Source organism: Podarcis raffonei, chromosome 3, assembly GCF_027172205.1.
Source record: "Podarcis raffonei isolate rPodRaf1 chromosome 3, rPodRaf1.pri, whole genome shotgun sequence".
NCBI classification, from domain to species: Eukaryota; Metazoa; Chordata; class Lepidosauria; order Squamata; family Lacertidae; genus Podarcis; species Podarcis raffonei.
Genome location: NC_070604.1, coordinates 118,630,002 through 118,655,519, shown reverse-complemented (window position 1 = coordinate 118,655,519; position 25,518 = coordinate 118,630,002). Strand labels below are relative to the sequence as shown.

The window sequence follows — 25,518 nt, the reverse complement described above, 5'->3', positions numbered from 1 at the left end:
ACGAGGGAACCGCCAGAATGCCCTCAGCACTGGACCTCAGTATCTGGGCAGAATGATGGGGGTGGAGATGCTCCTTCAGGTATACTGGACTGAGGCCGTTTAGGGCTCTAAAGGTCAGCACCAACACTTTGAATTGTGCTCGGAAACGTACTGGGAGCCAATGTAGATCTTTCAAGACTGGTGTTATATGGTTTTGGCGGCCGCTCCCAGTCACCAGGCCAGCTGCCACATTCCACATTAGCTGCAGTTTCTGGGTCACCTTCAAAGGTAGCCCCACATAGAGCGCATGGCAGTACTCCAAGTGGGAGATAACCAGAGCATGCACAACTCTGGTGAGACAGTCTGCGGGCAGGTAGGGTCTCAGCCTGCGTACCAGATGGAGCTGATAAACAGCTGCCCTGGACACAGAATTGACCTGCGCCTCCAAGGAGAGCTGTGAGTCCATAATGACTCCCAGGCTGCACACCTGGTCCTTCAGGGACGTGTTACACCATTCAGGACCAGGGAGTCCTCCACACCTGCCCGCCTCCTTTCCCCCAAAAACAGTACTTCTGTCTTGTCAGGATTCAACCTCAATCTGTTAGCTGCCATCCATCCTCCAACTGCCTCCAGACACTCACACAGGACCTTCACCGCTTTCACTGGTTCTGATTTGAAAGAGAATTGGGTATCATCCGCATACTGAGGAACACCCAGCCCAAACCCCCTGATGATCTCTCCCAGTGGCAGCATGTAGATGTTGAAAAGCATGGGGGAGAGGACAGAACCCTGAGGCACCCCACAAGTGAGAGGTCAGGGATCTGAACACTCATCCCGCCCACCACTTTATTAACACGTCCCAGGAGGAAGGAGTGGAACCACTGTATGACAGTGCCCCCAGCTCCCAGCCCCTTGAGGCGGTCCAGAAGGATGTTATGGTCGATGGTGTCAAAAGCCACTGAGAGATCTGGCAGAACTAGGAAACAGCTCTCACCTTTGTCCCTAGCCCGCCGGAGATCCAAGACCAGTGTGACCAAGGCAGTTTCAGTCCCATGATGAGGCCTGAATCCTGACTGGAAGGGATCCAAATGGTCAGCTTCTTCCAGGCATGTGGAAATGTTGGGTGATGCAAGAGACGGGCAATGTTAAAAGCAGCTGAGCATCTGTGGTCTGTAACTGCCATGTTGCTTTTGTGGAAACCAATTTGATGGGTTTTATCTTGTTTGAATAGCTAAGGTTTACGAAATCTCAAATGAAAACTCAAAGCAGAGAAGGTTAACTCATTGGCCTTTGGATGTTTCTGTTCTGGAGATCCCTGATCTTTAGCCAGACATAACAGCGACTCCATGGAGTGCAGGACAGAAGAGCGAAGCAGCTTCAGAAACAGGGTTGGGAAGGGGGAAAGGGGGCTTAGTCATCTTCTAGGGTGGAAAGGGGAAAGGAAAGGACAGGTTGGCCAATTATTATGGGGTGCAGAGTGCGACATGGCAGGTGGAGCAAGCAAGGAAGCAGAGCCCCTCCAGTTTGAAAATATTTTTGTAGGTTGCCTTCAGTCTTGTCTGGAAAAGGTGTCTGAGAAATAGGATGGTGATGACTGCAAGAAGGATAAGGAGTAGGATAAGAGAGCATGTGAAGATTGCCCTTCCTTCAAGTAAGCACAAGAGTCCATCATTTCACCTTTGAAATCTCCTTGCCCTGCATGTCCCCTCTCAACCTCTTCAATCGATTGACTTGGTTCTTTTCTTTTTGAAGAACTCTTTGAAGCTATTACTACTACCTGTTCTTTTTGCGTGTGAAGACCCCCAAACAACCTCCAAAATAAATCACACAGGAAACAGAATATTTTTGGCATTAATTTGGCCACAACTTTATTGTTTACAGCATGTGGGTGGTTGCTTAGGCATTGGTTCGGACTACCTGAACCTGCACCGGACTGACAACTGGAACCTCCAGAAGTCAGTAAGGGAAAACATACGGGGGGAGCACAGAGGCGGATTTTCGCCTCTTAGTTCACCCCAGATGCTCCCAGGAACTCTGGCATGGCCCTACCCCTGAGGGGAGATCGGACAGAGCAAATCGAGCCCCTGGATTCCTTTAACGGAATTGCCCAGCAGCAGCAACAAAATTGAGGGGCAGGCACAGCCCATCCATAATCCCCTCCACCAAAGAATGAACCAATTCCTAACAAAGTTACAAAGTTGTGGCGATTTGCTACACGGTAGGCAAAAACCAAATGGCACCAGCCAATCAGCCAAGTGGCAAAATTCCTACCGGGCCCCTGCTCCAAAAACAGACGACCCCTAGACAGGCATAGCAAGGTCAAAAACACAACCTAAAATTATAGGGAGGGAGGGAGATCCGCTGCATGATGCGAAAGAGGAAGTACTTTGCCATGTTCAGCCCCTTAAATAGCCCCTTATGTGCCAATCAAACCCCAACTGTCAGAAATCTGCCCCAGTAACAAAGGGGCGACCAATGAGGCAAGGAGGTCATCCAAACGGGCCCGCCCCTGCAACAAGAAGGCAGTTTGGTGATCTCACCGCAACACGTGGATCTCCATGATTTGGACGACATGATTTCCTGGGGGGTCGCAGGGGTACGCCTACCCCTAAACATTTTGTGAATCTAAGTTTGGCCTCATTGAGGGGCAGTTTTTCAATATATATATATTTTTGAAAAAAGCAGACTACTACTAAGAATAAGAATAATCATTATATTTGTTCTGTTTTTGTTTGTTTGTTTAAAAAATTGGAAAATCTAATAAATATTCTTTAAAAAAATAATAATCATAATCATTATGAAAAACATCTTCATGTATGCGACAACGGCTGTGAGAGTTTTAATGGCACAAGGATGGAAGACTGAAGAAACCCCAACTAAAGAATCATGGCAAGAGAAATTGATGGATTATGCAGAACTGGCAAAACTGACACACAAGATATGGGAGAAGGATAACTGTGACTTTAAAGATGAATGGGAACCCTTTACAAAGTATTTGAAGAGGCAACAAAGTGAACTGGACTCCTTGGCTGGTTTTGAATAAACATTCACAAACTTTTTATTGATAATTATTACTTAAATAGTTTGAGGATCTATACAACTGTGTAACATGCAGAAAACAGCATTTTTAGAGAAATCAAAGACTGAAACTGAGGAAAGTTGGGGGGTGGGGGTGGGTGGGTTCTGTGGGGGGAAGGAGGGGAGGGAGGAAAAAGAGGGAAAATAAGGATGATATGTTTCTGGATAATATGTTTTGTTTTAATTTTGAATAAAAAAGTAATTAAAACAAAAAGAATAATCATTGTGGGAAGCGAGCATGTGAAAAGTGCCCTTCCTTCAGGTAACCGCAAGGGTCCAGCAATCTGGTGGGGACAGGTGAGGGGTGAGTCATTTACCTGAGGGATACATCCCGCTAGCACTGCCTATGTGGGGCATTGAATCCTCATCATAAATTTTTCATTTGATTCAAGCTATCTCGCTCTGAAACATGAATACAGCACATCTGAATGTTTGTGATCTTACTTCTGTGGAAAGTGCTATGACTGACAGAATGCAGGAATGCCGTTCCAGAGGCACGTGATTTTGGCAACGTTCTCTTCCACGTCAGCCTAAGTCACAACGTCCCAAAGAAATTACAATTATGAAATCTTTTTCTCCCTACCTGCCCTCTCTTGGCAAGCTTTGGGGCTCCATTTGGCTTAAAAGCAGGCTTTTGGCTTTGCCACCACAATTCATCTTGAGCCATGAAGATCCTTCACCTGGGCTTGGCAGTTCTCTCTTTGCTGCTCCTGGCTTCCCCAGGTAAGGGATGGAGGGGAAGAAGACAGAGGGACACATGCCAGCCATATTTGGGGTGGAAGAGGGAGAGGAGTACAGTTGCTGTTCTGTGGCCTTGCAAAGGAAGCTCACTTTTCTTTCTAGAGACGTTTCTTTAGTGGTAATCTCTTTCGTGGGAATTCTTTGCATAAAAATGTATATATGGGACAACATTGCCTGCAAAAGTGTGTCTATTAGGGAAAACATGCACTGTGTTGCTGAATTTCCCCCATTATGCCCATCACTGCTGTGCAATCTCCCCTAATATAACCTTTATTTTCATTCTGTTTTCATGAAGTTACACTTTTTCATGTGAAGTTGAGTAGACACATTTTTAAAAAAACATTACTTGAAAGGAGAACTGCCTTTCAAAGGATGGCTGTGCTTTGATGTTCACATGTTAACTTTATTATGGTGCAGTAATACATGGAAAAATTGCATCACATGTAAAAGTGGTAAGGAAAAACAAAAGGAGCCTCCTCTTTTCTCAGTTTGGTTAGATTTTATGGAATTCTATGCAATTCTATGGAATACATTTTAAAAAGTAAAATTTTGATTTGCCTCTTCCACGGGTCTTTCACTAAATTTGGCATATGTCGTGTCTAATTAGTGGGGAAGTTTTCTTGATGCAACATAGAGCCTTTTATTCTGGGTAGTCCTTCAGACTCTGGTGGCTTCAGTTACAGGTTTTAGATTCTCTATAACTTATAAGCCATGTGTGCCTCACTTCTTGCTCTCCTGATTCATAGGTTGACATCCTCCACTTACAAGCAAATATCTGGATAAGCACATTTACCATTTCTTCTTGTGAATATAGCAAGGGGGTGAACAGGAGTGGCCAGTGGTGGGTTGGGGGGGTAGGAGTTAGGATGCCACAGCACCCAGAGAGTCACAGAGCCACTCTGGTTCAAAGAGCTATGGAGTTGTGGCTTTCTTTCTGCCTATTGTGAATTATCTTCCTTCTCCACACTTACGTTTGTTTCTCTCTTTGCACAGGATCTGCACAAGACGATGAAGTTAACAATTATGACAAGTGTGAAAATAGCGACGGTATTTGCATAAGTGGAGGTTGTCCTGATAATTCTCAATACATTGGAATGTGTGATGATGATCTGTTCTGTTGCAGAAGGTAATTTCTTCTTGCCAAAGGAGAATTACACCTCCTGCCCCTCTCCCTTGAGCCTCTGGATTGATCATTTTTTCATTTCATTTCATTTTAATGTTTGATGCATTATTGTATTTTATTATTTTGCTGGAAGCCACCCAGAGTCCAGATGGGTGAGGTATAAATAATAAATTATTGTTATTACTATTATTATTATTATTATTATTATTATTATTATTATTATTATTTGGCGCCTCTGCTTTGGGTGGCTGCCACCCTTAATTGCCACCCCTTCTCAGACTGAGGCTAAGGGACCCACAGAACTAAGAAATTAGTTTCATTACGTACAACCTGAAAAACTTTAGGATGGCTTGTCACAATTAACTATTGATCAGTCTGCATGTTTATAATAATCTGTCTGATTCCAGTTTAGCATCCTTTAACGTAGCATTCATCCGCTGTTAAAATCCATTAGACTTTTCCATCACAACCCTCTTATATCCAATTTGTTAATTACATATATTGCTTTCATAGGTCAATGAGTACCAGCTACCTGCTCCATTAATTACCCAAAGCATCATTTACCTAAATAGTTAATTGCTCCACGTACCAAATGCAGAGTCCCCTAAGTTGACCATCCTTTGCCTGCAAGCTCGATTGCTCCATTGCAAAACAAGGACAAAAAAATCTATGGCAGAATCAGCCAAGGGCAGCATATCCCATTTTGCCGCTTGAGGCGAAGTAAGAATTGCTTATTTGCCGTGCTACCAGCACGGCTCCTAAGCCCATCTACCTGCTCCTCCTGCCATGGCCTGATCTGCCACTGACACACACCATACCCTGTTGGTTGCAGGCACAGAAGCGGCACTACCATTGTTGCCCATTTTAAGCAAGGTGGTGCCGAGTTCTTTCACCACAGGCAGAACCAGCGGGGCAGGAGGGGCACCAATGGGTTTTTTGTCTGAGGGGCTTCTGCCAGCAGAAGCAGGGTCCTCACCTGCCTCATGGCTGGTCCAGCTGTCTTTGGCCCCTTTGCCCTGTGAGCTTATGCCAGTTCTACTTTGCCAAATCCCCAAACCACACCTTATCTTACTGCTCCTGCTGCTATGGCCTGCTCTGCCACTGCCACACAATCTATCCTCATTGGCAGAGAAGCAGGACAGCCTTCGTTGCAAATTTTAAGCAAGATGGTGCTGTGGTGCTTCACCACTGGAAGTCAGTGGGGCAGGAGGGGGATCAAGGAGTGTGTTGTCTACAGGGCATCGATCACCTGAAGCACGGTCCTCACCTGCCTCATGGCTGGTCCAGCTCTGCAATCAGGCGTGTCTTTCAGATGTAAAGAATTTGAAAGAAGGAATTTTGTCCTGGGTCATTGCAGAGAAATTAGCAACTGGACTGAACAAACCCCAGGGTGCCAGTTCTCCCATGTTTCTCAAAACTTTGTCACAAAATGGTGAGCAGGCTTCCTGTTAACCCAGAACTCTTCCTCAGGGCCACAAAGACAACAAATCCCTGCCGTGCATAACATCCAGTCTGCAGGGGAATATTGGAGACCTTGAAAGCTCCCTCACTATTCTGTGACATATTTAATTTTACTTATAAAAGGAAGTCCCCCAGGGATGAGGATGGGCAAGAGATTGGATTCAATTCTCATCGAAAGGTGAATCTATGTAATTCATAGTTTTTGGAAACGAAAAACTGAAACAGACCTATCCCTACCCAATGGTTTATTATCATGAAATGTTTCTTATAGTCCAACATCGCTTGCTTTGTATTTTCTTGTCTCAAACATGGTCACTTTGCTATGAAACTAACTGTTGTCTTTTTGTTGCTGGTTTCTATGTTTTAGACGGGAGGAATGATAGATGCCTTTGAAAAGTGGAAGATGCTCTCTCTCTTTGTGAGCCGCTGGATCCCGCTTGATCCCCAGCTAGGGACTTCTTCTCCAAAGCATCCAGACTGAAAAAAGCAAGAGTTTCAAGGCTTACTTGAGCTTGTGCCTTGCAATAAAAGCAGATCCAAAAGCCTTTTTTCCTCTGTTTTTCATTTCTAAGCATGAGTGTTATTGCTAGTGAAGCCAAAATGGCACCTTACGTCCATGAGAAGCAGGTGTTAGCAGGCATGGTTTGTGGAGAGGCCCAAAACATCATTAGAAAGGAAGACTAAAAGGGGCTGAGTTGCACTCTTTTAAACTTTTAATGCGGTGCCATTTTCCATATATTTAAAAAAAGGTAAAGGACTGTTTTGACAGTTAATTCCAGTTGCAGACAACTCTGGGGTTGTGCGCTCATCCCGCTTTACAGGCTGAGGGAGCTGGCGTTTGACCACAGACAGCTTCTGGGTCACGTGGCCAGCATGACTAAGCTGCTTCTGATGAACCAGAGCAGCACACAGAATCACCGTTTACATTCCCGCCAGAGCGGTACCTATTTATCTATTTGCACTTTGATGTGCTTTTGAATTGCTAGGTTGGCAGGAGCTGCGACCGAGCAATGGGAGCTCACCCCATCGTGGGGATTCAAACCGCCAACCTTCTGGTCGGCAAGCCCAAGAGGCTCAGTGGTTTAAACCACAGGGCCACCCAAGTCCTTTTTTCCTTATATTACTGTGCCATAATGAAGTCAACATGTGAACATTAAAGCACAGTTGTCCTCTGAAAATCACCTCTCCCTCCAAGTAATGTGTTTAAAAAATGTACCTGAAAAAGTGTAATTTCATGACAATAGCATGAAAATATAGGTTATAATAGGGGAAATTGCATAGCAGTTTTGGGCATAATGGGGGAAATTCAGCAACACAGTGCATATTTTCCCTAGTAGACACACTTTGGTAGGCAATGTTGTCGGATATATATACATTTTAATGCAAATAATTACCACAAAAGATATTACCACTAAAGAAATGTCTCTAGCAAGAAAAGTGAGCTTCCTTTGCAAGGCCACAGAACAGCCACTGTACGCCTCTCCCTCTTCCACCCCACAAATGGCTGGCAGGTGTCCCTCTGTCTTCTTCCTCTCCATCCCTTACCTGGGGAAGCCAGGAGCAGCAAAGAGAGAACTGCCAAGCACAGGTGAAGGATCTTCATGGCTCAGGATGAATTGTGGTGGCAAAGCCGAATGCCGTCTTTTCAGTCAAATGGAGCGCCGAAGGTTGCCAAGAGAGGGCTGGGAGGGAGAAGCAGATTGCATAATTTTAATTTCTTTGGGACGTTGTGACTTAGGCTGACGTGGACGAGAATGTTGCCAAAATCACGTGCCTCTGGAAAGGCACTCCTGCATTCGGTCAGTCATAGCAGTTTCCACAGAAGATCACAAACATTCAGGTGTGCTCTATTCATATTTCAGAGCGAGATAGCTTGAATCAAACAAAACATTTGTGCTGAGGATGCAATGCCCCATATAGGCAGTGCCCGGGGGATGTATCCCCCAGGTAAATGACTCACCCCTCACCTGTCCCCATTGCATTGCTGAACCTTTGCAATTAGTTGAAGGAAGGACACTTTTCACATGATTATTCTTAGTAGTAATCAGTGCTTTCCCCCCCTAAAAAATGTTTAGGGGTACTCTCATTTTCCTACTCATATTGAAATACTGCTCCTCAATCTGGCCAAACTTAGATTCACAAAATGTTTAGGGGTATGCGCACGCCTGCAGAGGATGAGATGCCACCGGCAGCTAAGGGACACACACCTGGGAGACGCCCAAGACACCCTGGTCGAGGGTGCACATCGATCTGGCCGGTCCCTTTCACGGCCGGACCTTTATGGTAGTGGTGGACGCCTATTCCAAATGGCTGGAGGTGGCCCTGATGCCCTCCACCACTACCGAGGCCGTCATCCGGGTGCTGCGAGGCCTCTTTGCGACGCATGGGTGTCCTGATGTCCTTGACCACAGTTCACGTCAGGCACTTTTGAGCGGTATCTTTTGGGACTGGGCATCTGCCATGCCCTAACGGCACCATTTCATCCATCCAGCAACGAGCAAGCAGAGAGAATGGTGTGCTTGGCAAAAGAGGCACTGGTGTGCCTGGACCGGGGAGACTGGCATGAGTGGGTCACTGAATACTTGTTCGTACAACACATCACCCCTCATGTGGCCACAGGGCAGAGTCCTGACGAACTGCTTATGGGCTGCTGCCTCAGGTCCCTGCTCGCCCTGCTGCACCAGACTTTGCTGTGGCCAAACCCCCAGGCTGTGCCAACGTGCCACGGTTATTTGTTCCGGGAAACCAGGTCTTTGCCCGGAACTTTGTGTGGGACATTCCTTGGGTGCCAGCCACAGTAGTGGGAGTTACTGGACCTCGCTCGTACCAGGTGGCACTCGAAGACGGACGCTTGTGGTGCTGGCACATAGACCAGCTTAGGCGCAGGGTTGGGGACTTGGACACTACCGTGGTGCCCCCAACTGCGCTTGTGGCTTGGGAACAGACACTTACAGATGGTGAGGCTCCACCTACACCTCTCTCGCAAACTGCCAGCGTGGAGCCGAACCAAGCCACTTCAGAGGGTCTGCCAGACTTACCACAGACTCAGAGCACTGCCGTGCCTGACATTCCGCCAACTCCACTTGCGGAGGTTCCACCCACAGCAGCGGATCCAGGGGACTTGGTTTCAACGCCACCTAGGGTCACACTGCAGCCTCAGCAAGAATTGGGTGCCCCCCCCGGACTTGGCTACCAGTCCCCGGTGGTCTGGCAGAGTTTCCAAGCACCCAACTTAGTTAAAGGACTATGTTGTTGGACATGTATCACTGTTGGTCTAAGTATGTGAAATGTAACCGATATGCTTTTGTGCCTAATTGAACCATTAAGTGTAGTGCTGTATATAAGGAAACCATTACGATTGTAACTAACGCCTTATCTCGGTGGGGAGGGGTGTTATGTACTGAAGTTCTCACCCTGGGCCAGCAAGGGGATACTGTAGATAGTTATGCAGATGAAGGATCGAAAGTGACGTTCAGTGATTGGATAGTTTTAGAAAGTTGCTACAGTTACGTAGTTCTGGAGCTCTATATAAGTAGGCTGACTGAGCTCTTCAGCTCAGTTCTGTTCTGGCCTCTGAATAAACAAGAGGAAGAAGAAGAAGAAGAGTTTGGATTTGATATCCCGCCTTTCACTCCCCTTCAGGAGTCTCAAAGAGGCTAACATTCTCCTTTCCCTTCCTCCCCCACAACAAACACTCTGTGAGGTGAGTGGGGCTGAGAGACTTCAGAGAAGTGTGACTGGCCCAAGGTCACCCAGCAGCTGCATGTGGAGGAGCGGAGACGCGAACCCGGTTCCCCAGATTACGAGACTACCGCTCTTAACCACTACACCACACTGGCTCTCGAGCTGTTTGAAGAATCGCTGTGTCGTCTGATATGTTCGCCCACAACTTAACAGTATTCTCCTGTTAATTATTTGCATTTTGTATTTGACTATGTGTGGTTTTTTGGGGTGGGGGTATTGAGTTGCTTTTTATTTTTATTAGGTATTATGTGGTATTATATCTTAATTTTATTCTGTGAAATGCACTGACACCCCCAGTTAAAAAGCGGTATATTAAATAAGTAAGTAAGTAAGTGATGCGGGTGGCGCTTTAAGGGACGCGGGTGGCGCTGTGGGTTAAACCACAGAGCCTAGGACCTTAAGTAAGTAAGTAAGTAAGTAAGTAAATGGCTTAGACATCCTCTACAGTGGAAAGGAGAAGGGAAAGGACAGGCTGGCCAATTATTATTGTGAAAGGTGCCCTTTGTTCAGGTAACTGCAAGGGTCCAGCAATGTGATGGGAACAGGTGAGGGGTGAGTTAATTATCTGAGGGATACATCCCCCTGGCACTGCCTATCCTCCTAATAAACGTTTTGTTTGATCCAAGCTATCTCCTTGTGAAACATGAATGCAGGAGATCTGAATGTTTGCGATTTGTAGTTGGGATCTTACTTCTGTGGAAACTGCTATGACTACCAAATTTCAGCAATATCTTCCCACAAGCATGTGATTTTGACAACATTCTCTTCCATGTCAGCCTAAGTCAAAACGTCCCAAAGAAATTAAAATAATGGGAAGCATGGGTGCAGCCAAGATTTATTTTAGGGGGGCCTATGAAGTTGTGCCTCCGTTTCTTCCTCTTCTGAATGAACTTTCCTTTTACTTGTGGACCATGGTATTTGTTCTTCCTCTACACAGGATTTGGCCTGTCACAAACTGATTGCATCTGCCTCCCATTCATTTGTCCTGCTGTCTTCACTGACATTGGGATCTGTCCACCACTGTATAATTGTTGCAGAAGGGAACTTCAGCTTGGTGAATGAGAATCAAACAAGTGTCCAGAGGAAAGTATCATTTCTCCTCCCCACGCCCTGCCCCTCTTGTAGCATTTTTTGGATCGATCATTTTGAGGAGCCTCTGATCTGAGTAGCTTTAGGCTACCACCCCAAATGGACATCCCTTCTCGGATTTAGTCAAAGGGAGTCAGTGAACAGAGAAAATAGTTTCATTACGTAAAACTTGGAAAACTTTTATGATGCCTGCTAACATGAACAATAGGTTTCTTTACAAGTTAATGATCATTTATTTGCTTCCAGTTTAACCTCCTTTAATATAGCATTTGTCTGCTATATCCATTTGAGTTTCCATTAAAACTTTATTATTTCATCCATTATGTAAAAACTGTATTGAAACAAACACATCTTTCCTCCCTCCCTCTTCCCTCCCTTCCGTGTCTTAGAGCCATTCTATTCCCTCAGAAACAGAATTAACCAAAACAAAACTCATTATAGTCATTATGTAGGTTGATTATACAGCCTGCAAGATTTACAGTTGTCTTAATTAGGTTTTTCATTAATTAAACAACCAGTGGCAGTACAACGTATCTCTAATGCAACCTTTTTATTACACAGAATGTCATTTTCATAGAGCAGTGAGTACCAGCTACCTGTTCCATTAGTTACACAAAGCATCAATTACTTAAGTGGTCCCTGAATGCAGCGTCCTGTGATTGCAAGCTTAATTGGTTGCGCAGCCAGTTGTTTTCATAATTTGTCCATTGCAAAAGACACCTATGGCAGAATCAGCCTAGGGCGGCACTTCCCGTATTGCCCCAAATGGCTGTGAACTTTTCCAAAATCAGTGCTGATGATGCTGGTGCTTCTCCTCCACTGGCAGAAGCAGCAGGGCAGGAGGGGCACCCATGGGCATTCTGCCTGGTTGGGGGCTTCTGCCACCTGAAGCAGCATCCTCACCTGCCTCAAGGCTCTGGGATCAGCCCTGTCTTTGATTGCTTTGCTCTGGGAGGTTTTGCCAGTTCCTCTTGGTCGAATCCTTCAGTCACATGGTATTTGATTGTTTACATTAATATGCAGTTTCATATATTGTTTATCTCAGGGGAAAGGGATCACCATAACTGTTCATCCTCAAACTTCAATAGCTGCTGGGAATTTGCTCACTGTGATCTTCTCCCCTCCATCTTGTTTGAATAGCTGAGGACTAAAAGGTAAATGTAAAAGATCCCTGACAGTTAAGTCCAGTTAAAAAAGGAAAAAGGATGATGATGATGATTGCAAGAATGAGAAAAAGGAGAAGAGAGCATGTGAAGATTGCCCTTCCTTCAAGTAAGCAAAGAGTCCATCATTTCACCTTTGAAATCTCCTTGCCCTGCATGTCCCACTCAACCTCTTCAATCAGTGGACTTGAATCTTTTTTTCTGGAAGAACTGCCTGAAGCTATTACTACTAACAGTGCTATTTCCTGAGGGGGGGGGATGCAGCGGTAACGTATACCCCTAAACATTTTGTGAATTTAAGTTTTGCCAGATTGAGGAGCAGTATTTCAATATGAGTAGGAAAATGAGAGTAACCCTAAACATTTTTTAGGGGAGGAATGCACGGGCTACTACTAAGAATAATCATTGTGGGAAGTGAGCATGTGAAAAGTGCCCTTCCTTCACGTAACCGCAAGGGTCCAGCAATGTGATGGGGACAGGTGAGGGGTGAGTCATTTACCTGAGGGATACATCCCCCTAGCACTGCCTATGTGGGGCATTGCATTTTCTCCATAAATGTTTCGTTTAACTCAAGCTATCTCGCTCTGAAACATGAATACAGCCCATTTGAAAGTTTGTGAACTTCTGTGGAAATTGCTATGACTGACCGAATGCAGGAATGCCGTTCCAGAGGCACGTGATTTTGGCAACATTCTCGTCCACGTCAGCCTAACTCACAATGTCCCAAAGAAATTACAATTACGGGAAGCCCAGCCCTCTCTTGGCAAGCTTTGGGGCTCCATTTGGCTTAAAAGCTGGCTTTGCCTGGCTTTGCCACCACAATTCATCCTGAGCCATGAAGATCCTTCACCTATGCTTGGCAGTTCTCTGTTTGCTGCTCCTGGCTTCCCCAGGTAAGGGATGGAGAGGAAGAAGACAGAGGGACACCTGCCAGCCTATTTTGGGGTGGAAGAGGGAGAGGAGTACAGTTGCTGTTCTGTGGCCTTGCAAAGGAAGCTCACTTTTATTTCTAGAGACGTTTCTTTAGTGGTAAATTTTGCATAAAAATGTATATATCAGACAAAATTGCCTACAAAGGTGCAACTAATAGGGGATATATGCACTGTGTTGCTGAATTTCCCCCATTATGCCCATAATTGCTATGCAATTTGCCCTGCTATTGTCATGAAATTACACTTTTTCAGGTACATTTTTTAAACACGTTACTTGGAGGGAGAGCTGCCTTTCAGAGGACAGCTGTGCTTTGATGTTCACATGTTGACTTCATTATGGCACAGTAATATAAGGAAAAAGGGATGTGGGTGGCCCTCTGATTTAAACTACTGAGCCTCTTGGGCTTGCTGATCAGAAGGTTGGCGGTTTGAATCCCCACGACGGGGTGAGCTCCCATTGCTTGGTCGCAGCTCCTGCCAACCTAGCAATTTGAAAGCACATCAAAGTGCAAGTAGATAAATAGGTACCACTCTGGTGGGAAGGTAAACAGCGTTTTTTGTGTGCTGGTCTGGTTCGCCAGAAGCAGCTTAGTCATGCTGGCCACATGTCTGCGGACAAACGCCGGCCCCCTCGGCCTATAGCGCGAGATAAGCATGCAACCCCAGAGTTGTCTGCAACTGGACTTAACTGTCAAAAAAGTCCTTTACCTTTTTTAATATATGGAAAATGGCATCGCATGTAAAACTGGTAAGGAAAAACAAAAGCAGCCTCTTCTTTTCTCAGTTTGGTTAGATTTTATGGAATTCTATGCAAATTTATGGAATATCTTTTACAAAATAAAATTTTGAGTTTTCTCTTCCACTGGTCTGCCAATAAATTTGGGGTATATAGTATCTAATTTGTGGGAAAAAATTCTTTTTTAAAATAACTTTTATTTTGCTTTAAACAGGTACATATAAATATAGACAACCAAAATTACAAAGGAAAATTCCTTAGTAGTAATGGGGGGGGACTTTTAAAACTACAAAAAATATCAAAGTACATGACACAGAACATAAGCAACCATGGAAAAGATAAAAGAAAAGAAAAAAGAAAAAAAGAAAAAGGAAGATGAGCCAAAGCAGGAAGGCTCATCTATTGTACACTTCCATCAAGCTCAAAACAGATCATTATTCTTATCAATTATCTCTATCTGCGTTCCAAAGGAATCCCTCATCTTGGTATCAGGGAACATTTCTCTATGTGGCATCATTCTAAACATAGCCAGATCTTTCTTGCTGAGCCCTTGTCCCCTAAATAATTATTTAAACATTCCCATTCTTCCTTCACCAATTTTTTAGGTTTATCTCTTATTGCATCTGTCAGCTTTGCGAGCTCCAAGTACTCGCACAATTTGACTACCCATTCCTCTTTAGTGGGTGTATTTTTATCTTTCCAGTGTTTTGCCACTATAACCCTTGCTGCTGACGTTGCATACATAAATAGCCTAGTTTTGTTTTTGGGAATGTTATCTGAAACCATTCCTAGTAAAAATTCTTCCGGTTTCTTGCTAAATGTAGTTTTTATCAATCTCTTTATCTCTTCATAAATCACATTCCAAAATCTTTGTATCTCTAGACAGGACCACCACATATGGTAGTATGTTCCTATCTGTTCCTTACATCGCCAGCACTTTGTTATTGTTTGAGTTATTTATTTTTGCAAGTTTTACAGGGGTCAGGTACCACCTATAGTACATTTTCATAAGATTTTCCCTTATAAGGAAACAAGCCGTGAATTTTATATTTTTAGTCCAATATTCGTTCCAAATATTGGGTTTGATCGTATGTCCCAGGTCCCTCTCCCATTTTACTGGTAATTTCTTTGATATCTTCCTCCTTTCTTTGCCAATTCAAAAGTACTTTGTACATTTTAGAAAGTATCTTTTTGATTATTATATAAAATATCCTTCTCCAGATAGGATATTTTTTTGTCAAATCATTTGGTTCTTTTATCCTTTTCAAGGGCGGCTTTTAATTGATAGTACTGCAGCCAGGTTATTCCCTTCTGTTTCAATTCGCTTAGGCCCTTTATTTTCGGATCACTACTTGTTTCCTCTACTAAGTCCTTATGTTAGCCAATCGCTGTTCATATTTATCCTTTGAACCGACATAGATTCCATTGGTGACAGCCACCATGGTGTTTTGGTTACTACTGATTTTTTACTCCTCTCCCATACTTCATATAATGCCCTTCTCACAATATGATTTAAAAATCCTTTGTGGGATTTAACCTTGTCATAGCCTATGTAGCCATGCCACCCATACACAATATCCCATCCCTCCAGATCTAGGACTTCCGTGTTTTTAATTAATATCCAGTCCTTAATCCATGTCCAGCACGCTGCCTCAAAGTACAGTTTAAGGTCAGGGACCGCAAAGCCTCCTTTTTCCTTCAACTCTGTTAGTAGCTTAAATTTTATGTGTGGTTTTTTCCCTTGCCAAATAAGCTTGGCAAGGTCTTTCTGCCATTCCTTAAAACACTTTATGCCTCTAATTATAGGAATGTTTGGAACATAAAAATCATCTTTGGCAATACCATCATTTTAACTGTGGATATTCTCCCCCACAGGGACAAATTCAATTTCCCCCAAGTCTCTAATTCTTTTTTTATTTCCTTCCACTTCTTCTCATAATTGTCTTTATATAAGTTTAGATTCTTATTGGTGATCCAAACCCCCAAATAATTTACCTTATTGGCTACCTTTAAACCTGTTGTATTTTCCAGTTCCTCTTGTTCCAAATTACGCAAATGTTTCATTAATAATTTGGATTTTCCTTTATTCAGTTTGAACCCAGAGACGTTCCCAAATTCTTCCAGTTTTGCAAGAGTTTTTTGGATACTTTCCACTGGGTTTTCAGTGGTTACGATTACATCATCGGCAAAGGCTTTAATTTTGTAGTATCAAGTTCCTAGCTTAATTCCTCTTATATTTTTATCCTTTCTTATTGCTATTAAAAGTGGTTCCAAGGTGGCAATAAAAAGAAGTGGGGAGAGAGGGCACCCCTGTCTTGTCCCCCTTTTGATGCTGAACGTTTCGGTGATCTTGTTATTTATTAGCAATTTTGCTTTTTGGTTATCATATATCGCCCTAATTCCATTAATTATTTTCTCCCCTACGTCCAGACCTTTGAAAGTTTCCAATAGGAAATTCCATGACACTCTATCAAAAGCTTTTTCTGCATCAATCAATAACATGGCCATCTTTTTACTTGGTTTCATTTCCACATATTCCAACAGGTCAATTATTTTATTCTTGTATTGTCTTTTATATGTCTATCCGGTAGGAAGCCCGCCTGGTCTCTGCTGATTATTTGTTTAGAGTCTTTTTTAATCTATTAGCCATCACCCCAGCGTAGATTTTATAGTCTGTATTCAACAGGGAGACTGGTCTATAATTGTTCATGTCTGTCAACTCCACTCCCTGTTTCGGGATTAGAGTGATCAGTGCTTCTTTCCATGATTGTGGTATATCTTTCCCTCCCAGTATATTATTCATTATTCTTTGTAATATAGGGAGGGATACTTCTTCCAGGTTCTTATAGTACATTAATGTGATTCCGTCAAGACCTGGCGATTTGCCACTCTTCATTTTTTTTATTACTTGTGCTATTTCATCTATTTCTATATTGGAGTTTAGGGCCTCAACTTCTTCTTTTTCAATTCTTGGTAATTTTTTTGTTGTAAATATTCTTCCATTTTATTAACCTCTAATTGTTCTTGTTTATACAAATCTTTATAAAAGTTTAAGAATTTTATTTTTATTTTTACTGGGTCTGTTAAAAATTCTTGATATAGTATATAGCCTTTTATTCTGGGTAGTCCTTGGGGCTCTGATGGCTTCAATTACAAGCTTTGTTGTTTAGTTGTTTAGTCGTGTCCGGCTCTTCGTGACCCCATGGGCCAGAGCACGCCAGGCACTCCTGTCTTCCACTGTCTCCCGCAGTTTGGTCAGACTTTAGTTTAGTTTAGTTTAGTTTAGTTACAGGCTTTAGTTTCTCTATAACGTATAAGCCATGTGTGCCTCACTTCTTGCTGTCGTGTTTCGTGGACTGACACCCTCCACTCATGAGCAAATATCTGGATAAGCACATCTACCATTTCTTCTTGTGAATGTAGCAAGGGTGGTAAACACCAGTGGCCAGTGGCAAGGGGTGGGGCGAGGGGTAGGAGTTGGGATGCCACAGCACCCAGAGAGTCACAGAGCCACTCCTGTTCAAAGGGCTGTGGAGTTGTTCCTCTCTTTCATCCTATTGTGAATTAACTTCCTTCTCCCGAGTGGACAGTTATGTTTGTTTCTATCTTTCCACAGGATCTGCACGTGGTCCACCTACCAATCCTTTTCATTGCCATAAAGCCAACGGTTCTTGCTTCCCTAAACGTTGTCCCGATACTCATGAAAAAATTGGAAAGTGTTTATCTAGTATGCTCTGTTGCAAAAGGTAATTTCAGCTTACCAAAAGAGAATTACACTTCCTGCCCCTCTCCCATTACCCTCTGGATTGATCATTTTAAGTACCCAATGCAGAGTCCCCTAAACTGATCATCCTTTGCCTGCAAGCACAATTGCTCCATTGCAAAAATAAAAATAAAAATACCTATGCCAGAATCAGCCAAGGGTGGCACACCCCATTTTGCCGCTTGATGCAAAATGCTAATTGCTGCTTTGCCATTCTTGCGGCACGGCTCCTAAGCCCATCTACCTGCTCCTCCTGCCATGGCCTGATCTGCTGCTGACACACACCATACCCTGTTGATTGCAGGCACAGAAGCGGCACAACCATTGTTGCCCATTTTAAGCAAGATGGTCTGAGTTCTTTCCCCACAGGCAGAACCAGCGGGGTAGGAGGGGCACCAAAGGGTTTGTTGTCTGAGGGGCTTCTGCCAGCAGAAGCAGGGTCCTCACCTGCCTCATGGCTGGTCCAGCTGTGTTCGGCCCCTTTGCCCTGTAAGCTTATGCCAGATCTCCTTTGCCAAATCCCTAAACCACACCGGATGGGCACATTTAATTTGTTGTGCAGCTTCATCCATTGTTTATCTCAGTGCCTAAGGGATGTCTATTCTGCAGCTTTAATAGATGCTGGGCACTTACTCTGTGTGGTGTCCTGCCCTCCACCATTTAAGATTACCTCAGTTTCACATCCCATACATTCCATGCAAATCTCCCACTTTTAATTCCAAGCAGCTTCATTCTTATTTTATATTTTAAAGAAAGAACCTGAGGCAGTAGACTTTTGTTTTGGGTGCATACAGAGAAATTAACAACTGGACTGAATGAACCCCAGGGTGCCAGTACCTCCCGTGTTACTCAAAACATTGTCACAAAATTGTGAGCAAGCTTCCTGTTTCCCCAGAACTCTTCCTCAGGGCCACAAAGACAAGAAATCCCTGCCGCGCATAACATCCAGTCTGCAGGAGAATATTGGAGACCTTGCAAGCTCACTCACTATTCTGTGACATATTTAATTGTACCTAGAAAAGAAAGTCCCCCAAGGGTAAGGATGGGCAAGAGATTGGATTCAATTCTCATTGAAAGGTGAATCTATGTAATTCATAGTTACTGGAAATGAAAAACCGAAACAGACCTATCCCTACCCAATGGCTTATTATCATGAAATGTTTCTTGTGGTCCAACATCGCTTGCTTTGTATTTTCATGTCTCAAACATGGTCGCTTTGCTATGAAACTGAGTTAACTCTTGTCTTTTTGTTGCTGGTTTCTACATTTTAGACGGGAGGAGTGATAGATGCCTTTGAAAAGTGGAAGATGATCCCTCTCTTTGAGAGCTGCTGGGTCCCGCTTGATCACCAGCTGGGGACTTCTTCTCCAAAGCATCCAGATTGAAAAAAAGCAACATTTTCAAGGCTTACATGAGCTTGTGCCTTGCAATAAAAGCAGATCCAAAAGCCTTTTCCCTCTGTTTTTCATTTCTAAGCATGAGTGTTCTTGCTAGTGAAGCCAAAATGGCACCTTACGTCCATGAGAAGGAGGTGTCAGCTGCATACTGATGAACACCCAGCCCAAACCCCCTGATGATCTCTCCCAGCTGCTGCATGTAGATGTTGAAAACATCTGCCCTCAGATCTGTGGACCAGAACCAGAGGCAGGGATAGTCCTCAAACAACGACTAAACCTGCCTCTTCGGTAATGACATAGTCTGGTCTTAGCGTAACTTCTCCTCCTACCCCTAATCACTGAGATCGGTTCTCCCAGTGCACACACACACACACACACCCCGGTGGAACCTGCCCCAGCCATTTTGTTGGATGCTCTGCCCCCGCCACTTAATGGATCCAAATGGTTTCCAAAGAGTGGCAGGGGATGCTTTATCTCATGTTGATGGCCTTTCAGCTGATTCCCTGGTGGCCCACTGGAATGTGGCCTTAACCAGGGCTATTGACTGTTTGGCTCCAAAGCGCCCTCTCCGATTGCATAGTTTTCCACAGATCTGAGGGCAACGATACAATCGCTGAGATGGCTAGAGCGCCAGTGGCGGATAAGTCATTCGGAAGCTGACTGGACACGGGTTAGAGCTCAATGTCGAGCCTACCAAGTGGCGGTAGCGATGGCAAAGAGGACTTTCTTCACCGCCTCTATTGTATGTGCAGAAAACAGCAGCAGGAAACTCTTTCATGTGGTTTGCAATTCAGCAGAACCACCTGCTACATCAGGGCCCAGTACGGGCCACATGATCTCCTGCAATGATTTTGCAAAGATTTTTGCAGATAAAGTCACTCAGATTCAAGAAGAGGTAGACTCCACCGTGGGAGCAGGTCCAGGGCGGGAGAGTGCTAGAGTCCAGTCTAGTCAAGTTGTGTGGGATCAATTCCAGTTTGTTACCTCTGAGGATATGGACAGGCTGCTTGGACGAGTGAAACCAACCACCTGTCTCATTGATCCTTGCCCATCCTGGCTTATAAAAGCTAGCCGGGAAGGGCTGGGCGATGGACTTCGTGGGGTGGTGAATGCTTCTCTCTGTGAGGGAGCCTTCCCAGACCTGCTGAAAGAGGTGGTTATGAAACCGCTTCTTAAAAAACCATCTTTAGATGCTGCCAATATGGCCAACTATCATCCAGTCTGAAATCTTCCATTCTTGGGCAAGGTGATTGAGAGAGTGGTTGCTGAACAACTCCAGGCATGCCTGGAAGAAGCAGACCATTTGGATCCCTTCCAGTCAGGATTCAGGCCTCATCTTGGGACTGAAACGGCCTTGGTCACACAGGTCTGTGATCTCCGGCAGGCTAGGGACAAAGGTGGGAGCTGTTTCCTAGTTCTCCTGGATGTCTCAGTGGCTTTTGACACCATCAACCATAACATATGTCTGGACCGCCTCAAGGGGCTGGGAGCTGGGGGCACTGTCATACAGTGGTTCCGCTCCTTCCTCCTGGGCCGTGTTCAGATAGTGGTGGGGGGGATGAGTGTTCAGACCCTGAGGTCTCACTTGTGGGGTGCCTCAGGGTTGTGTCCTCTCCCCCATGCTTTTCAACATCTACATGCAGCCACTGGGAGAGATCATCAGGGGGTTTGGGCTGGGTGTTCATCAGAATGCGGATGATACCCAGCTCTAACTCTCTTTCAAATCAGAACCAGTGAAGGTCCTGTGTGAGTGTCTGGAGACGGTTGGAGGATGGATGGCGGCTAACAGATTGAGGTTGAATCCTGACAAGACAGAAGTACTGTTTTAGGAGGGACAGAAGATGGGCAGGTGTGGAAGACTCCCTGGTCCTGAATGGGGTAACCGTGCCCTGAAGGACCAGGTGTGCAGCCTGGGAGTCATTCTGGACTGACAGCTGTGCATGGAGGAGCAGGTCATTTCTGTGTCCAGGGCAGCTGTTTACCAGCTCCATCTGGTATGCAGGCTGAGACCCTAGCTGGCCATAGACTGTCTCACCAGAGTGGTGCATGCTCTACCTATCTCTCACTTGGACTACTGCAGTGCGTTCTGTGTGGGGCTACCTTTGAAGGTGATCTGGAAACTACAACTATTCCAGAATGCAGCAGCTAGACTGGTGACTGGGAGCAGCTGCCAAAACCATTTAACACTGGTCTTGAAAGACCTACACTGGCTCCCAGTACATTTCCAAGCACAATTCAAAGTGTTGGTGTTGACCTTTAAAGCCCTAAACAGCCTTGGTCCAGTCTACCTAAAGGAGCGTCTCCACCCCCATCGTTCTGCCCGGACACTGAGGTCCAGCGCCAAGGGCCTTCTGGCAGTTCCCTCACTGCGATAAGCCAAGTTACAGGGAAACAGGCAGAGGGCCTTCTCGGTAGTGGCACCTGCCCTGTGGAATGCCCTCCCAGCAGATGCCAAAGAGAAAAACAACTACCAAACTTTTAGAAGACCTCTGAAGGCAGCCTTGTTTAGGGAAGTTTTTAATGTTTAATAGGTTATTGCATTTTAATATTCTGTTGGAAGCCGCCCAGAGTGGCTGGGGGAACCCAGCCAGTGGGGTGGGGTATAAATAATAAATTATTGTTATTGTTATTGTTATTATTTGCATTCTCTTATCTCACCAGACTGGGTGCCATGGGATCCTAGGATGAAGAATTCTTCCCGGTAGGCACATGTGCATGCAATTATGCCTAATATACTATAATGAGTGGGCTTGGTGGAGCTAATTTCTGCAAAAGCCTGGGCTATTTCCTGTGACGTTAACATATGAGAGTGCTGGAGGTGAAATAGTTAAACATGTTACCCAATCAGAACCCGGGGGGTGGAGTCAGAGGGACTATAAAACCAGCTCTGGGAGGGGCGAAGGGAGGAGTTTGTTGGGAGGTTGGTTGGATTGGAAGTGAATTGGGATAGTCTGTGGGTAGGTTGAATTAGTGAGGCGAAATAAGCTGAGTCAGGGACAGTTAGAAGCCAGGAAGACAAGTAAATATCTGAGAGGTGGTTTAGTGAGTAAGAGCAGGTAGCAGAAATTATAGGTCTGGTTAGGCACCCCATGATTGTAATTCACTGAAACCGTTTATGAAACCACACGCTTGTTAAACTGCAATAAATAAACAGAAGTTTATGTTCCAACTTCACCCTGACTGGACTCAGTATTTTACCAGGTAGGACCTGTGTGGTGGCAGCGAGAAATAAACTGGTGGCACAGGGATCAATAGACGGTGAAACGTTCAGGAACCCTGTGTGATCACCACACTTCCCAACCTGCGATCCTGTGGGGGGTGGGGGCAAGGATCTATAAGAGGAAGCTTCCAGACCTGGTCTGGTCAGTTCAATAATCCCAAATTCAGACACCTGTGGATTTTGAAGGATGACTATATGTCAATTGGCATACTTTTTCAAAGAGTGCAACTCAGATTAGTTCCCATTTAAAGGGAATCTGAACAGAATTTCATCTCCCTCCCATTCCACCGCCCATATTTTGTCACTCTTCATTTTCCACATTTTGGCCCAGTCCTCATCACTAGACTGTTTTGGGGGATCCTCAGCCCCTTTTAGCCTTCCTTTCTAATGACATTTTGGGCCTCTCCACAAACCATGCCTGCTGACACCTCCTTCTCATGGACGTAAGGTGCCATTTTGGCTTCTAACTAGCAATAACACTCATGCTTAGAAATGAAAAACAGAGGGAAAAGGCTTTTGGATCTGCTTTTATTGCAAGGCACAAGCTCATGTAAGCCTTGAAAATGTTGCTTTTTCAGTCTGGATGCTTTGGAGAAGAAGTCCCCAGCTGGGGATCAAGCGGGATCCAGCGGCTCTCAAAGAGAGGGAGCATCTTCCACTTTTCAAAGGCGTCTATCACTCCTCCCGTCTAAAACATAGAAACCAGCAACAAAAAGACAACAGTTAGTTTCATAGCAAAGTGACCATGTTTGAGACAAGAAAATACAAAGCAAGCGATGTTGGACTATAAGAAACATTTCATGATAATAAACCATTGGGTAGGGATAGGTCTGCTTCAGTTTTTCATTTCCAGAAACTATGAATTACAAAGATTCACCTTTCGATGAGAATTAAATGCAGTCTCTCAGACACCCCTACCCCTGAGGGACTTTCTTTTCTAGGTACAATTAAATAAGTCACAGAATAGTGAGGGAGCTTGCAAGGTCTCCAATATTCTCCTGCAGACTGGATGTTATGCACGGCAGGGATTTGTTGCCTTTGTGGCCCTGAGAAAGAGTTCTGGGGAAATAGGAAGCTTGCTCACAATTTTGTGACAATGTTTTGAGAAAAAAACATTTGCCTGGAATGTATGGGATGTGAAACTGAGGTAATCTTAAATGGTGGAGGGCAGGACACCACACAGAATATGTGCCTAGCATCTGTTAAAGCTGCAGAATAGACATCCCTTAGGCACTGAGATAAACAATGGATGAAGCTGCATAACAATTAAATGTGCCCATACGGTGTGGTTTAGGGATTTGGCAAAGGAGATCTGGCATAAGCTCAGAGGGCAAAGGGGCCAAAGACAGCTGGACCAGCCATGAGGCAGGTGAAGACCCTGCTTTTGGTGGCAGAAGCCCCTCAGACAACAAACCCATTGGTGGCCCTCCTGCCCCGCTGGTTCTGCCTGTGGGGAAAGAACTCAGACCATCTTGCTTAAAATGGGCAACAATGGTTGTGCCACTTCTGTGCCTGCAGCCAACAGGGTATGGTGTGTGTCAGCGGCAGATCAGGCCATGGCAGGAGGAGCAGGTAGATGGGCTTAGGAGCCGTGTCAGCAGAATGGCACAGCAGCCATTACTATTTTGCATCAAGCGGCAATATGGGATGTGCCACCCTTGGCTGATTCTGGCGTAGGTATTTTTATTTTTATTTTTGCAATGGAGCAATTGAGCTTGCAGGCAAAGGATGATCAGTTTAGGGGACTCTGCATTGGGTACTTAAAATGATCAATCCAGAGGGTAATGGCAGAAGGGCAGGAGGTGTAATTCTCTTTTGGTAAGCTGAAATTACCTTTTGCAACAGGGAACACTAGGAAAACACTCTCCAATCTTTTCATGAGTATCGGGACAATGCATAGGGTAGCAACCACCACCTTTGGTGTTAAGGCATCGCTTAGCCTTCGTGGCCTGTGCAGATCCTGTGCAAAGAGAGAAACAAATATAAGTGGGGAGAAGGAAGTTAATTCACAACTGGATGAAAGAGAGGAACAACTCCACAGCCCTTTGAACAGGAGTGGCTCTGTGACTCTCTGGGTGCTGTGGCATCCCAACTTCTACCCCCCCACCCCACCCTCCCTGCCACTGGCCACTGGTGTTTACCACCCTTGCTACATTCACAAGAAGAAAAGGTAAATCTGCTTCTCCAGATGTTTGCTCATGAGTGGAGGGTGTCAGTCCACGAAACACGACAGCAAGAAGTGAGGCACACATGGCTTATAAGTTATAGAGAAACTAAAGCCTGTAACTGAAGCCATCAGAGCCCCAAGGACTACCCAGAATAAAAGGCTGTATACTACATCAAGAAACATTTCCCACTAATTAGAAACTATATAGCCCAAATTTATTGCCAGACTTGTGAAAGAGACAAATCAAAATTTTCTTTTGTAAAACATATTCCATAAATCTGCAGACAATTCCATAAAATATAACCAAACTGAGAAAAGAAGAGGCTACTTTTGTTTTTCCTTACCAGTTTTACATGCAAAGCCATTTTCCATATATGAAAAAAAAGGTAAAGGACTGTTTTGACAGTTAAGTCCAGTTGCAGACAAGTCTGGGGTTGTGCGCTCATCCCGCTTTACAGGCTGAGGGAGCCGGCGTTTGACCAGAGACAGCTTCCGGGTCACGTTGCCAGCATGACTAAGCAGTTTACCTTCCCGCCAGAGCGGTACCTACTTATCTACTTGACTTTGATGTGCTTTCGAATTGCTTGGTTGGCAGGAGCTGCGACCGAGCAATGGGAGCTCACCCCGTCGTGGGGATTCAAACCGCCAACCTTCTGATCGCCAAGCCCAAGAGGCTCAGTAGTTTAAATCAGAGGGCCACCCACGTCCCTTTTTCCTTATATTACTGTGCCATAATGAAGTCAACATGTGAACATCAAAGCACAGCCGTCCTCTGAAAATCACCTCTCCCTCCAAGTAATGTAATGTGTTTAAAAAATGTACCTGAAAAAGTGTAATTTCATGACAATAGCATGAAAATATAGGTTATAATAGGGGAAATTGCATAGCAGTTATGGGCATAATGGGGGAAATTCAGCAAAGCAGT

General features: G+C 44.7%; 1 long non-coding RNA gene across 1 annotated transcript in view; it reads right to left on the bottom strand.

Annotated features, from left to right (window-relative positions):
• Nucleotides 1-24,789, bottom strand: part of LOC128411424 (uncharacterized) — a 34,594-nt gene extending 9,805 nt beyond the window's left edge. The window contains exon 1 of the long non-coding RNA XR_008329804.1: nt 24,260-24,789. This is a non-coding gene — a long non-coding RNA (uncharacterized LOC128411424). The remainder of the gene's footprint in view (nt 1-24,259) is intronic.
• Between the last annotated feature and the right edge of the window lie 729 nt (nt 24,790-25,518).